The 15,390-nt window shown below is 46.7% G+C and overlaps 1 protein-coding gene and 1 non-coding gene across 2 annotated transcripts in view; one reads left to right on the top strand and one right to left on the bottom strand.

The window, feature by feature from the left end:
- Window positions 1-15,390, top strand: part of PLXNA4 (plexin A4) — a 590,122-nt gene that overhangs the window by 354,615 nt on the left and 220,117 nt on the right. The gene's annotated exons all lie outside the window — the stretch shown is intronic.
- Window positions 11,695-11,767, bottom strand: TRNAA-UGC (transfer RNA alanine (anticodon UGC)). Its single transcript has one exon. It is a non-coding gene; the product is annotated as a tRNA-Ala (tRNA).

Below are 15,390 nucleotides of genomic sequence, written 5' to 3'. Positions count from 1 at the left end.
TCACATAATGGCTGTTGTAGCTTCTGGTCTGCCTGCCCCTGCCCTCTCTAGCATCTAAACAGCTTGGCTAATGACTACCAGATGCGGAGTCTTCTCAAATGACATGTTGACTGTTGGCCAGGGGCAAATGGTTCTGAATGTCATACGTGTTGCAAGAAGCAGGTTTCAGCTTTAATCCCAAGTATCTCCAGGGGAGGGCTGCTGCTGACTTCTGTCCTCAAACTCTTGAGAAGCTGTTGCCAGTCAGTGAAGACAATACAGAGCTGGATGAGGCAATGTAAGGCGGCTCCCTGTGCTCCTATTTGGTATTTTCTCATTTGCTTTGGAACACACATCTGGTGGGAATTGCTGGGAGAACATTGATTTCTTTGGGTTTTACACTGGGGAACTTCTGGCTAGCTTATGCTATGGAAATAACCCCCAGGTCTGAGGTTTTTCTTACTTTCTTTAACAATGTTAAAAGCATCCACCTCTCGGGCCCGGTTGTACTTTTATTCAGTAAAAGTGAAAAAAATGAAGAGATGAAAAACAGCAATAAAATATTTTCCCCTTCTCCAGCATAAAATCCAATACTCGGAGGAAAGGAATGGATCAGTAAAGTGGGTTTTAAAAACAAATTGGCACAGACTCCCTATAACCCCCCCGCCCATCTTCTTAAACAGGATGTACAGCAGACCTTTAGCACTTAGAGAAATTGACTCATGTGGACATAGCTAAATCGGAAGGCAAAATAAGCCATGAAATTCTTTTACATCTGTTTCACATGGTTGAACTATATAGCTAGTTATATGAATAGAGTTCAGCTTCCAAACATTCACTTGGTTAACACAATAAATTTATGGCTTGCAAAACCATAGCCTTAGCAGGGAGGAATGAATGCTGGGATTGCATGTTCCTCTTCACCACTCTCCTCCTCTCTCATCAGTGCTTACATCCAGGTTTAATTAAATCACAGTTAACTGTTACATCTGCAACAGGGAACCATGGTTTAATGCTAATTTATTCAACCAGGTTCTTAAAAGATGGTTTAAAGTTGCTTTAAGATCCTGGTTAGTAAGCAATGGTTCCCCATTGCTTGAATGCTACTCGGTGTAAAAGGCTCCCAGCATGTGAAAAAGTTGCACAACAAGAAGGCTTGGCTAAAACTCTTCTTCTGGTTATGCTCAATCAACATGGGTAAAGAAGTATTTTTGCCGCGAAAGGTTGCCAACTTTGGACTGCCCTCTGCTTCTACGCTTTTAGCAGTTGCTTGGTCAGTGGAAGTCTCCAAGTTAGTTGGTGCTCTAGAAACAATAACAAGTTACAACACCAGGGAATCTTCTCATCTCAGGCCTAGAAGGAAAAAACAGTCACCCTAAAACTGGATATTAAAAACCTGTTCCGTGTCTAGACCCCGTAACCACCCCTTGGAAAGAAGACACCAGGACACAAATATTATGTTAATCTTATTGGGCAAATTTTGGCCACAACTTTATTGATTACAGACTGTGAGTGGTATTGGCTTAGGCATTGAATGAACCCGACTATATCTGACTCCTGCCCGCTGTGCAGGAAGTCCAGTAAGGGTAAACCACCAGAAAGGGGAGCCCCATCGATGCAGACCAACTTGGGCTCCCCCAGATGTTCCTGTTGGGATCGTGGCATGGCCCTAGCCCTGCCCCAAGCTTCAGACAAGATCCACACACCCGGATTCCTTTAACAGAATACCCTTAAGCTTGGAGGGGCAGGTGAGGGCCACACCTCCCCTCCCCCATCAAAAGGTCAAACTCTTCGTGACCCCCTGGACCAGAGCACGCCAGGCACTCCTTTCTTCCACTGCCTCCCACAGTTTGGTCAAACTCATGCCGGTAGCTTCGAGAACACTGTCCCACCATCTCGTCCTCTGTCGTCCCCTTCTCCTTGTGCCCGCCCTCAATCTTTCCCAACATCAGGGTCTTTTCCAAGGAGTCTTCTCTTCTCATTAGTCAAACAATGCCTAACCGCAAGACCTTACAAAGTTGTGACGATTACTACGAGGTAGGCAAAAACCAAATGGCCCCATGCCAATTTTGCCAAGTGGAAAAATTCCTACCAGGTCCCTCAACGGCAACCAACCGGGATCCATAGCAAGACCCATGAACAGCAACCTGTAAAATAGGGAGGGAGGGTGGAAGTTTAATGGAAGCGAGCAAAGAGGGGGCCCTCTGGCTTGTGCCAAAGCATAAATTGCCCCGGCCACGCCCCCCAGCCACTGGATTGGCCAGCTGGGTGATGTCATGGCCGGGATCTCCTGGGCAATGCAGGACTTCATCCCCCGCCCCCGGAGGAAAGTGGGTGGCCACGTGGTCCACTGCAACTCCTCCCCCTGGTGAAGTGGAGCGGACTTCTCTGTGGTGGAAGTGGCTCCCAGATGGCTTCATGCGTGTAATAGCTGGTTGCTCTTTTTGAAACACTTCATCTCCAAGATGAGCACCTGCAGGTACCTGCCCAAGGAAGACTGAGAATAATCTCCACACCTGTCACCTGGAGGTACTTCTTCCTTCCTGTTGTCAGTACTGGCAACAGGATGGTGGCTACAATTTGCCACCCCAAAACATGAACCCAAACACCGTCCAAGGCAGTGCCTTCAGCCCATCATCTCATGATCGTGCTAGCTGAGAACGTCCCAAAATAATCATTGGGAGTGTTCTATGAGTTCTCCCACATTCTAGATTCAAGCTGCACCTGACATTGCAGTTCTGCACTGTTGCTTTTGAAACCCAAATTTACCCTGGGCAGACAGTGGCTCAGGTAGAGCAAAGGAGGACAAAGGGAGGGTGCTTAACTCTTCACAGCACCTGCCCCATGCTGTTATTCCAGATGTTGAAGCAGGTTGGGAGGAAATTTGAGGAATATCTGGGGCCTCCATATCTTAAGGTTAAGCAGACTCTCCAGCTTTCCTTTCTCCATCCTGAATTCTGGGTTGGAGACAGAACTTCATGCAAAGCATAGCTTGACCCTCATATTTGTTGTCATGCACTGACTTGTGTTTCAATACTTTGGGAATTAAAATTTACACTGGCAGGAGCTCCAGGAGCTAAGAGCCGTGTTCCTGGACCACTAAAATGTTGTTTTAACAAGCCTGTTTTATTTCTTAGTTAGGAAAAGCACCCACGCTTTGTGGAACTGTCCTTTCAACTACAGTAGTCCAAACATGCATAAACATTGGAACAAAAACTACCTTCCCCTGCACTTTTGAATTAAGTTACGACCGGCTGGACTTTACCAATGGAGGCCCAACTAACACTTTGTGCTCACAGTCGCCAGGTCTAATTAGAGAGACATTCTCTTGGTGTCTCTTTTTTCGCTCGCTGGCTCTTGCAAAAGTCACAGCCGTCGAGCCTTAGTGTAGGCTTTTCTTCCACCTTCCTAATTGGAGCGTTCGCCCCAGCTATTTGCTCTTAAGACATTTACAAGAGACATTACACATTTTTCGCAGATCTCTTGGCAACTCTGCAACTGTGGAACAGCTGCTAGCAAATCACAGAGAACCTGAATCGGGGGCGGCAAGCTTCAAGAGATTACTACGATACTTGCTCTTTTGCCCCAGAAATCTCTGAGCATAACAGAAAGAAATAGAAGAAACTGCTAGTTAGTTCAGCCAGTGGTCTTTGGGGGACGTAACACTAAACAGGGATCAATTGATGCCCTCCCCCCACTCATATGCCCCGACTTTTTACCTCCACAGGTATGTCAGGAGATCAAAACTTTTGCTTCCACTTTAAAAATATTTCCTTTTTCCCTCTGAACTCAGGGAAACTCTGGTTATTTTAAACATTGGTTTGAGCAAGCCATGGTTTCTGACCCTGGTATGTTAACAGACTGTAGTTTAAACTAACCAGAGTTCAGATGCAACAAGGAACCCTTGTTAGTTCAAAAGTGTATGCTTCCAATTGCCTCCGTGTGGCTGCACTAGAGGGTAGAGGGAACATGCATGTCAGAAGTATGATTCTGCTTGTGCATGTAACATACAACCATAATTGAGTGGCGGGTCAGTCAATGCAGTGCACCAAGCAAGATGCTGTTGGGTGTTTGTGCAGGGTTTGCACAAAATTTCCAAGAAGGTTATGCAAACCTGGCTGTTTATTGAGAATTTATTCTGATTATATTTCTTTTCTCCCCCACCCCCCCAAAAAAAGTGTGCCAGAAGGTTACGCAATACTCACTGTTTTTTGAAAATTCTTCTGATTTTAATATTTTTTGCATGATGTTTGCCAAAGGTTTTGCAAAACCCAGCTGTTTATTGAGCATTCTTGGCGTGGAGATTATATGACATCACATCAAACAATTGTTATCCCGCACTTTCCTTACTACAAAAAATGTTCTTGGAGAGGGTGGAAGCGTCTTTCTTGCATAGAGCACCAAATCCAAAGTAATTGGGCAACCTGAATTTACTGGTATGGGATCAAATCCCACACAGGAATTTCTGGATTCGTCAGTGGGGTTTGCTTCCAAGTAAAGATGGGGAGATGGGCTAGATCCAGAATGGGGAGCCAGTGCGGTGTAGTGGTTAGGAGCGGTGGACTTGTAATCTGGTGAACCAGGTTTGCTTCCCTGCTCCTCCACATGCAGCTGCTGGGTGACCTTGGGCCAGTCACATTTCTCTGAAGTCTCTCAGCCCCACTCACCTCACAGAGTGTTTGTTGTGGGGGAGGAAGGGAAAGGAGAATGTTAGCCGCTTTGAGACTCCTTAGGATAGTGATAAAGTGGGATATCAAATCCAAACTCCTCCTCCTCCTCCTCCTCCTCCTCTTCTTCTCCTTCTTCTTCTTCTTCTTCGCCTCACTTTGGTGGCAACCAAAAGACCCAACCCACCTTGGAATTCTCATATCATACCCAGCTAGTACTTCTGTGCCTCATTTTCCTCTTGGTAAATGAGGGATAAAACCTGGAACTTGGGATGGGCAAATGGTCTCACTTTTGGTTTCTCTCCATTTTTTATTTTTTCAGTCTTAGATTCAGTTCTCTGCATTTCCTTATCAGTGTGTGTGTGTGTGTGTGTGTGTGTATCGATCCTGAAAGTTCATCAGGATTTTAATATGAATTTTTCATAATATACTCACATTTATATCCCATTTTCCCTAATATCATTTTTGAAAAGCTATTTCCCCTGATGTGATGCATTTTAATATGCTATTTTTCCACTAATATTTTAATGCACACTTTTAACATTTTAATGCACACTTTACCATAGAGCATGCTTTTTTGTACACATTCCTTGTGGACTGGAGAGCTGCATTGCAAAATTCAAAGAAGAGTGAAATTTTAAAGGCTATCTGAGTTTCACTTTATGTCTCGGTTTGAAAAGTGTGAAGTAGGTAGTTTGTGTTTAGATGCATATGATCATTTATTTATTTGCTGAATTTTTAAACTACTTTATCTTGTCCAGGGCAACCCAAAGCGACGTACATCCAAACAAATCAGTCCCAGCTAGGTTTGATTTAAAGTGCATTGAGGGAATCTAAGAGTGACAAACCATAGCTTCTGAACGCTTTGCCTGCTTCTCTGCATTTTCTCTCTACTGAGATGCCACAAGACTCTTTGTTGTCTGTGAGCACAAGAGGGCACGTTTTTAAGAAGCTGCCTTAATTAATCCGGATTAACTAACATCACCATCAGAGCCGATTGCATGTGGCCTAATCCGCCTTGCAGAGTAAAGCCTCCCCTTTTCAATTCACAAACATGCAAATTCTCGATTTCAGAGCATTTTTTCTTGAATGGGGAAAATCTACTCCTTTAATGCTTTTTACACTGTCTCTGGGGGCCTAATCCTTCCATAATTTGTTCAGAAGACAGGTTTATTTTGGTGGGACTTAATCTCAAATTTAGGGACACGGGTGGCGCTGTGGTCTAAACCACAGAGCCTAGGGTTTGCTGATCAGAAGGTTGGCGGTTCAAATCCCCGCGACAGGGTAAACTCCCGTTGCTCGGTCCCTGCTCCGGCCCACCTAGCAGTTCAAAAGCACGTCAAAGTGCAAGTAGATAAATAGGTACCTCTTCACCGGGAAGGTAAACAACATTTCCGTGTGCTGCTCTGGTTCACCAGAAGCGGCTTAGTCATGCTGGCCACATGACCCGGAAGCTGTACGCTGGCTCCCTTGACCATTAAAGCGAGATGAGCGCCGCAACCCCAGAGTCATCCATGACTGGACCTAACAGTCGGGGGTCCCTTTACCTTTACCTTTTAATCTCAAATTTAAGGCTGCTGCTTCTAGGAAACAAAGTTTAAAAAACTTGTTGAGGAATCTGCACTCCAGTCCAGACCCCTTAACACTCTACAGCCTAATCCAGCACATCTTTGTCCTGACGCAGGGCCCCGCTGTCTGCAATGAGACTTACTCCCAGGTAAGCATGTCTGCAGGTTAGCAGTCTAGTTGTAGGCTTGTTTTCTTAGAAGTAAATCCCAGTGTGTTGCATTGTAGCCCACACATTTTTTAACAGGATGCAAGGCCCGTTGAATTCAGTGGGACTCTCTCCCAAACAGGGTTGGAGGAGAATTTTAGATTTTGCTTGCGTTTTAATGAACTAACCAATCTGCACTTCTTTAACCAATCTGAGCACTTCTCCAAATTGGCGTCATAGTTCTCCAACCAAATGGTGCCTTGCTTCTCCCCCCTCCTACAATTTATTTCCCGTCCTTCACCCAAAACTCCTAGGGCGAGTTACAATCAAAACACAACATTAGCATTAAAACACAATATTTAAAACAGCTCAAAGCAACCTATCATTTCAGAAATGATGTGGGTCTTAAATTTTGCTAGAAGCTGGACCGTATATGGTGCAATGTACCACAGAGCCTAGGACTTGCCAATCAGAAGGTTGGCGGTTCGAATCCCCGTGACGGAGTGAGCTCCCGTTGCTCGGTCCCTGCTCCTGCCAACCTAGCAGTTTGAAAGCATGTCAATCTGCAAGTAGATAAATAGGTACCACTCCAGTGGGAAGGTAAATGGCATTTCCGGGTGCTGCTCTGGTTTGCCAGAAGCGCCTTAGTCATGCTGGCCACATGACCTGGAAGCTGTACGCCAGCTCCCTCGGCCAATAAAGCGAGATGAGCGTCGCAATCCCAGAGTCGGCCACGACTGGACCTAATGGTCAGGAGTCCCTTTACCTCTTGGTTAAAGGTGTGCAGCTTTGGGTCAGGTGGTTCAAAGGGATCCCCTTGCCCTGTTTTTTTGGTTTTCTTTTTTTAGATTGCCACATCAGGTGGCCCAAGGATCCATCCCCCCTCATAACCCTTGATTACAAGCTCCCATTCTCCCCCGCCGGGCTCCCCTTTGTGAACCAATTGCCATCAAAGTCCTGAAAACGAGGCCCCTTCCCAACCTCATTACAAGCCTGCCTCTTGCAAAGCACCCATAATTATAATCATAATGCATTTAAACGGTCCTCTTATAATGGGAAACATGATGCATTGCAGTGTCCGGAGAGGAAGGATTAATTAGCTCTCCATTACCCAGCTTGAACAATCGTTTGCCTCAAATAAGAAGACACAATGAATTATTTTGCCTGCCACGCCCCCCGCTTACACCCCCTTGATAATAAAAAACGAGGCCTCTTGACAGGAGGGTCATTCGGAAATCAAGTTGCAACCCAGAGCTATTTGTTCAAGACCTGCTCATGTGCCATTCATCAGACTGCAACAACATTAATAATACTGGGGGTATAATGATGGTGATGGATTTTGTACCAGGCAACATGGAGGGTTGGCACTGGGACAGACTGAGCTGCAAAAACCCCCCCGACTCCCTCCTCTTTCCCTGTATCTTTCCAGGTGTAACCTTCCCCTTGAAACGCGGTGTGCAGCGCTGGCTGATTTATTGATGGCGCCCACCGATTTCTTATAATTAAAATTGATTTTCAGCTTAAACTTTTGCCAAACAGACCGATTTATTAAGAAGTCGGGGTAACATCTGCAAGGGAGGAGGTGGGGAGCTGAGAAGCAATGAGCGAGAGTCCAACCACAGCGTTTGCACAAACGGGACACAACAAAGGAACGCGGAAAGAGCCTGCTGGGTCAAGCCAGTGGCCTGTCTCGTCCAGCGTCCTGTTCTCACAGTGGCCAACCAGATGCCTGTGGAAGCACAAGAGCACTCTCCCGCTCTTGTGGTTTCAGCAACTGCTGTTCGGAAGCTTTGCTGTCTCCAACGGTGGAGGCAGAGCGTATTCATCCTGGCTAGTAGCCATCCCTCTGTGAATTTGTCTAATCCTCTTTTAAAGTCATCTAGGGTGGTGGTCGTTTACCTTCCTGCCGGAGCAGTACCTATTTATCTACTTGCACTGGCGTGCTTTCGAACTGCTAGGTGGGCAGGAGCTGGGACTGAGCAACGGGAGCTCACCCCATCGCGGGGATTCAAACCGCGACCTTCTGATCAGCAAGCCCTAGGCTCTGTGGTTTAGACCACAGCGCCACCTGCATCCTTGGGTTTCCGTGCGCTGCTCTGATTTGCCAGAAGTGGCTTAATCATGCTGGCCACATGACCCGGAAACTGTCTGCAGACAAACGCTGGCTCTCTTGGCCTATAGAGCGAGATGAGTGCTGCAACCCCAGAGTCATCCACGACTGGACCTAACAGTCAGGTGTCCCTTTACCTTTAGGGTGGTGGTCATCACTGCTTCCAGTGGGAGGGAGTTCCGTAGTTTTAACTGTTAAATAGTGGGAAAGATGGATGAAGGACACAGCTCTGTTAGATTCCCAGCTCTTTATTACAGCAGTTAGAACTGCTCCTGGAGTCAGTCTCATTGCAGCCTAGCTGGCTGCTTTATATAATACTAAGTAAGTTGTAACAGCAACAACTCCCAACTAGCTAACCAATCAGTGAGCGACAGTTCTCAATCCTTCATTTGCATACTGGTGGCCCTGAGTGAGAACTGCCGCTAATCTTAATACATAATATTAACTATGTGCTGCATGAAGAAATACTTTCTTTTGCCTGTCCTGAAACCCCCAACATTTAGGTTCATGAGTTCTAGTGCTATGAGAGAGAGGAAAGATGACCATCCAATCTCTGCTTAAAAACCTCCAAGGAAGAAGCGTTTGCCACCTTCTTAGGTAGTTCGGTCCACTGTTGAACAGCTCATACTGTCAGAAAGTTCTTCCTGATGTTCAGTTGGAATCTCCTTTCTTGAAGCCATTTTGGTTTGAGTCCTACCCTCCGAAACAGGAGGAAGCAAACTTGCTCCGTCTTCCACGGGGCAGCCCTATTTGAAGATGGCTAGCCTATATATTCTCCGTCTCCATTTTGCCCTGACTAAACATACCCCGCTCTTTCAACCGTTCCTCATAAGGCTTGGTTTCCAGACCCTTGATCATCTTGGTTGCCTTCCTCTGCACATGTTCCAGCTCGTCAATATCTTGGACACAGTATTCTAAGCATGAGCTTGAGAAATCCGCCAGTGTTTCACTCGCTACAAAATTGTGTGAGCCTATAGTTTGAGACCAATTTGCCTCAACCTGATGAATGCCGTGGTGTGTGAATCAGATTCTAGTTAGCCAGAGAAATATTTTAGCAATGAAGACTATAAGTTTGATATTAATTTCAAAATTGCCAGAGAGCCAGTGTGCAGATCTGATATTTCAAGAATGCTATATATGGGCATTCACTGATTGGGAGTGGAGTAACGAATCAAGGATTCTGTAATATGCATGCAGAGGGGCCTAAAAACTGCAAAGTCCCTAGCAAGTTAATAGTCTGAAATCTTAAATACTTTCAGCTGTCTCTTCCAGTCTCCCAAATACCCTGTGAATTGTTGTTCCGCAAAGGGATGGCTAGGGATGTCAGACAGACTCCTCAGCAGCCTCACCAAACTACAACTCCCAGAATTCCTGGGGTGGAGGGCAGGACGGTTCAATCGGTGTAAATCCATTATATGTTTGCAGCATACATTTGACACCAGCAATGATGTGCTTGACACCATCCTGTTTGGATTGGCATGATATACCCAGTTTCCTGATTGGCACACAGGCTGCTTCCTAAGCTGATTTCCCAGCAAACCTGCCTTTTATGCTGCAACTCCTTCCATTAGGCACTAATCTCGCTCTGCAACCTCTCTGATTGCTTTTGGGAAATCCAAGCACACAACTACTATTGCAGTCGCCTCCCTCAGCCATTAAAACAGCTGCTTCAAAGGACTCCTACAAGTTAGTTAGGCAGAAGGCCTCCTCCTTGTAGATCCGCGCTGTCTGTCTTCTCTAATCCAATTATGCTTTACAAGGTGCTCCCATGCTAAATCCTGCAAAATTGTTTCTGATATTTTTACCCACAATTTATGTTAAGCTACTCGCTGTATAATTGCTTGTCTAATCGCATGCCCCTTATTTTATTTTATTTTATTACGGAATTAAGCTTGACACATTCTTCTTCTTCTCTTCCCAGCACTTAAGTATCATCTTTGAACCTAAAATATATAATTACTTTATGACTCTGCTGGGTTTTTTTGTCCCTGTATCTTCTGAAACGGTTGGGCTTCTGGAGGGGTGGGGAAAATATAGTTTTGGCTCTCTGACTTCCTCATCAAGGAGACTGATCAGTAGTACTTGATTCCTAATCCCACTCCTTTTATTTCTGGATGTTCAGAGGTGATGTCTTTTGCATACGTAGCCAAAAGAGCACTATTTGCACAAAGGAAGAGGTATCTACAGACGTGGGGGAACTCTTAAGTTTTGCAAAGGTTGCCTGTGACCCTGGAGTCTGATTCCTCACCTTCAGGGGATGAGGGAGAGGACTCTGAAGCAGAAGAGGATAGGGTCTGCAGAACCAGCCCCAGAAACACTCCCATCAGGTGATGGATGCTATGTTGCCATCCCCATATTCAGAGGGCTGCATCAGAGAAGCTGCAGAGAGACCGGAGTCTCCCCTGCTTTGCCTAGGTTGGAGACTGATGGAGTACGCTGGGGCCCTTTAACTGAAAAGGACCTTCCAGTGAGGAAATAAGATGTGGTCATGGATTGGTTGGACTCAAGACAATGGTGGGAGGAACCAGCTGGGGAACCTGCAATGGAAGAAGACTCAGAGCCAAGGAATTGGTGGTGGGGCAACAATGAGTGGTCAGCAGCAGAAGCAGGAAAAGACTGGGAGGAGGTGGTGTCGGAAGCTGAAGAGGCAACAGGGCTTATTGAGCAGGAAGAGGGTGTGGCAGACAGCAGCCCAGAACCAGAGGCGGAAGAGGAGGCTGGAGAGGAGGGAGGCCAAGAGGCAGAGATGAGTCAGGCTGGTGAAGAGGTGCTGGCATCTTCCCTTCCTGCTGCAATAAGCTCCCCTCCCCACTGGTCTCCCAGAACCAAGAGTGGCATGAAGATGGCAGAAGATAGGTTGGCTTCACACAGGCACAGTCTCAGATTGCTTGGGGGAAACCATGGAGAGGAGGGGGCTTAAGCAGCTGTGAGGAGGCAGTGACCTTCTGTCTCAGCAACTGCATCATGAGGGCAAGACCTAGTAGAGATGAGTTGCTGTGCTCATTATCCCTGACATTCCTGTGCAGAGTCTGTTTCTGCTAATGAAGAGTTAACTCCAACTTGCTCACAGTGATTTACTGCTGGCTCGCTCCTGGTAGATGCATAGGAAAATAAGAGGCTGCCTTCTGCTAAGTTAGAGCAGTGGTCCATTTTGCTCAGTATTTTCTGTGTTGACCGGCGGTGACTATCCTGGGTTTTAGGCAGGAGTCTCTCCCAGAACTACCTGGAGACACCAGGGATTGAACCTGGGACCTTCTGCTTGCAAGGCAGATGCTCTACCACTGAGCTATGGGTAGCACTGGGAATGCAGCTCCTGCTTCTGCTGCTATATAAGGCTCTGATGCTCGCTTGAAATGACATCAGAGCTTTGTGCTCTGTCCTGCCTGTCCCAAGTCCCAAGCATTTGCCCACTTGCACCCAGTCTGAGCTCAGCCTTGCTTGAAATAAGTGTCCGCCTCAAAGTTTCACACCTTACTGTTTTTATTCATTTATAACAGTCATAATCCAACTCCCTCTACTTAAATACCCTAAATTGGACCTCATGTGACCTGAAGCCAGCACATGAAATTCCTGAGCCTCTGGGAGTCACGTTCTGTAACCTCGATGCCCTGCCTGTGATCTGAGATGGCAGTAGTTACTGGATGATAATGATTTGCACGTGCTTAGAGAGGCATTCTTTCTATGACTACATCTGCATCTACTTTTATCATCGCAAAACTGAGCTCTGGCATTCAGGACAGAATCTAAGAGTGTCTGAAAGGCCTTAACCACAACAAATTTGCAAACGTACCTTGAATTGAACCCCTCGAATCTCCACTCTCCCCCACCCCATTTCACCAAAAACAGGCCAGCCCAATTCTTCTCCCAAATGTTATGGCTTTCGTTTAAACTACCACCGAGCCTTTCTCATTGCAAGATCTGGGTTCAAAAACAAAAACAAAAGCGGTTTTCTCTGGCAGTCGGAACTGGTATGTTTTACCAGGCCGGAAAGTGGAGGTGGGGAGGTGTCCCAGCCACATGGAATGTAAAATGGGTGAATTATGATCCCTCTGGAAATGAGGTTTATAATGGAAACCAACTGACCCTTAGCTGTATGCCACAGGGGACAGAAGATCTATTGCCTAGCTAGAAGAAAATAAAGCAATGTTGGTGGTGGTCGGCATGATCCTTTCCCTGCGCTTCCCTCCCTGCGCTGAGTAATCATGGAAGCCTTCCATCTGGAAGGGACAGCAGCTGATGGATGGCCGCCTAACCCTACCTTGGGTGCCCCCCAGTCAAGGTGATTTTCATGGGCTTCCTTGGCAATCGGTTCCACGGACCTTGCACACACGTTTCCTTTCACCTGCATTCTCCTCGGTGCAGAACGAATGGCCATTTCACCTTTCATTCAGCCTCCTGTTAAATCTCTATCAAGGCCCCCGCACACCACAGAGAAATAAATTAAGGGAGAATCCTGAGGGATGGCTCAGTTGGTAGAGCACGAGACTCTTGATCTCAGGGTTGTGGCTTCAAGCCCCGTGTTGGGTGAAAGATTCCTGCACTGAAGGGGGTTGGACTAGATGTTCCTTATGGTCCCTTCCAGCTATACAGTTCTGTGATTTTGTAATTAGAGTCCACTGGCATGACCCACAATGCAGAGGCCTTATATTGCACAGCAGAGGACTCAGCTGAGAATGAGCTTTTAGGCTGCTTCCCTTGGGGGTGTTGGAAGGTGGGGATCATAAAAGCATTTCCAACATGCATTGGGAACATTTGTATACATTTTTGCTAACTTAGCCTGTTGCTAATTGTAGTCCAACAGGAATTGGAGCCTGGGTTGCTTAGCTTGTTGGAGCATGGTGCTGATGATGCCAAGGTTTCAGGTTCGATCCTGTTATGGGACAACTGCATAGTCCTGCGTCGCAGAGGGTTGGACTAGGTGATCCGCATGGTCCCTTCCAACTCTACAATTCTATGATTCTCTGAACATTTTGAGGCCCCCATGCCTACCCATGGCTTAAGGTGAAGGTAGATGTTGCATTTGGTGGAGGTACAGTGGTACCTCTGGTTGCGAACGGGATCCGTTCTGGAGGCCCGTTTGCAACCTGAAAAGAGCACAACCTGAAGCGCCATATCTGTGCAGGTGTGCAGCGCCATTTGGCACTTGTGTGCGTGCACAAAGTGTGATTTAGTGTTTCTGTGCATGCGCAAGCGGCAAAACCCGGATGTAACCCTTTCTGGTACTTCCGGGTTTTCCATAGTCCGCAACCTGAAAACACGTAACCCAAAGCGTCTGTAACCTGAGGTACCACCGTATAGGGAAGGTTGTTTTTTTTAAAAAAAAGTTTAGTGTTTTTATATGTTGGAAGGTGCCCAGAGTGGCTGGGGCAAGCCAGTCAGATGGATGGGGTACAAATAATAAAATTGTTGTTGAATAGGATGCCCCTATTTTCCCTGGAGAAATGTTGGAGGGTATGGGGTCCACTCTGCATAATAAGTAACCTGAAAAGACATAACCTGAAGCGTCCGTAACATGAGGTATGACTGTAGTTTCTGTGCCCTCAACACTTATCTAGGCAAGTGTGTGTGTGTGTGTGTGTGTGTGTGTGTGTTTAAGCAAACAAAAAGCGTTCTACATGTTTTCAGTTTGGCTCATTTCACACTGCTTTGCATGTTCTCAGTGACGCCGCCACACAGGCAAATCTGATTGGCCACACGGTGCCCATCACATCCACTACATGCTCTCTGATTGGCTGGAATCATGCGGTGAAAGGGAAAGAAGACCTAACGAAAAGCTGAAGCCGTATCAGATTCAAAAGGAAATGTGGAAAGCCACAAGGATAAAGGGTTTGCCTTGGCATTTTGTGCAGGCAAAATTTGACTACCTCCCTGCCTCCTCCCCTAATCATTCGGGGTCTGGTGCTTCCATTGCCCTGCTGTAGTTACACTACTGGATCCAGCACCCCAGCTGAAATTGCTTTGCTTTACTTAGTAACCTCCCAGAGGAATGCACTCTGCTCTGAGCTACTTGGTAGAAGGATGGGGTGCAAATGAGATAGGCAGTCAGGTAGAAGAATGCAGGTGCCCTTGAAGTTTCTCCCTAATGGCTGGTAGTAATGGTAAGGAGGGACACGGGTGACACTGTGGTCTAAACCACTGAGCCTCTTGGGCTTGCCGATCAGAAGGTCGGCGGTTCGAATCCCCGCAACAGGGTGAGCTCCTGTTGCTCAGTCCCAGCAACCTAGCAATTCGAAAGCACACCCAAAAGTCCAAGTAGATAAATAGGTACCACTCTGGCGGGAAGGTAAACGGCGTTTCCATGTGCTGGAAGCGGTTTAGTCATGCTGGCCACATGACCCGGAAAAACTGTCTATGGACAAACACCGGCTCCCTCGGCCAGTAAAGCAGATGAGCGCCGCAACCCCAGAGTCGTCTGCGACTGGACTTAACTTTCAGGGGTCCTTTACCTTTTCTTTTTTTTTTAATGATAAGGAAAGGGTTTTACATGAAGGGCACTGTGTGTGTGTGTGGACTTCAGAATGCATTCACAGAAAGTTAAAAAGGCAGTGGTGGGGGTTGGGGAGAGCCCTCCCAGAGATGGATTGTTTTATCACTGCAGCCTCCTCAACATGTGCATGAGAGAGAGAGAGAGAGAGAGAGAGAGAGAGAGAGAGAGAGAGAGAAGCCATAGATCTGAAAAAGAGTCCGGGGAGAAGCTGTGGTTATAATTTTACAGTTCACTGATGTGAAATGGAATCCAGTAAATAAAAAGCCGCACTTCCTGAACTGTGTAAATCTGCCAGAGCTTGGAATTATGAATCGGCTCACGAGCCAACTGGGTGGCTCTCCACGTGTACACATTTGTTTGCTGGGGAGAGAGAGAGGTCGCACATCAGAAGGGAAAGCCGGTCTGCGGCTTGCCTGAGTGTCAAGTTGGGGCT

Source organism: Podarcis raffonei, chromosome 10 (assembly GCF_027172205.1).
Source record: "Podarcis raffonei isolate rPodRaf1 chromosome 10, rPodRaf1.pri, whole genome shotgun sequence".
NCBI lineage: Eukaryota > Metazoa > Chordata > Lepidosauria > Squamata > Lacertidae > Podarcis > Podarcis raffonei.
This window is presented reverse-complemented; position numbering and strand designations above follow the sequence as displayed.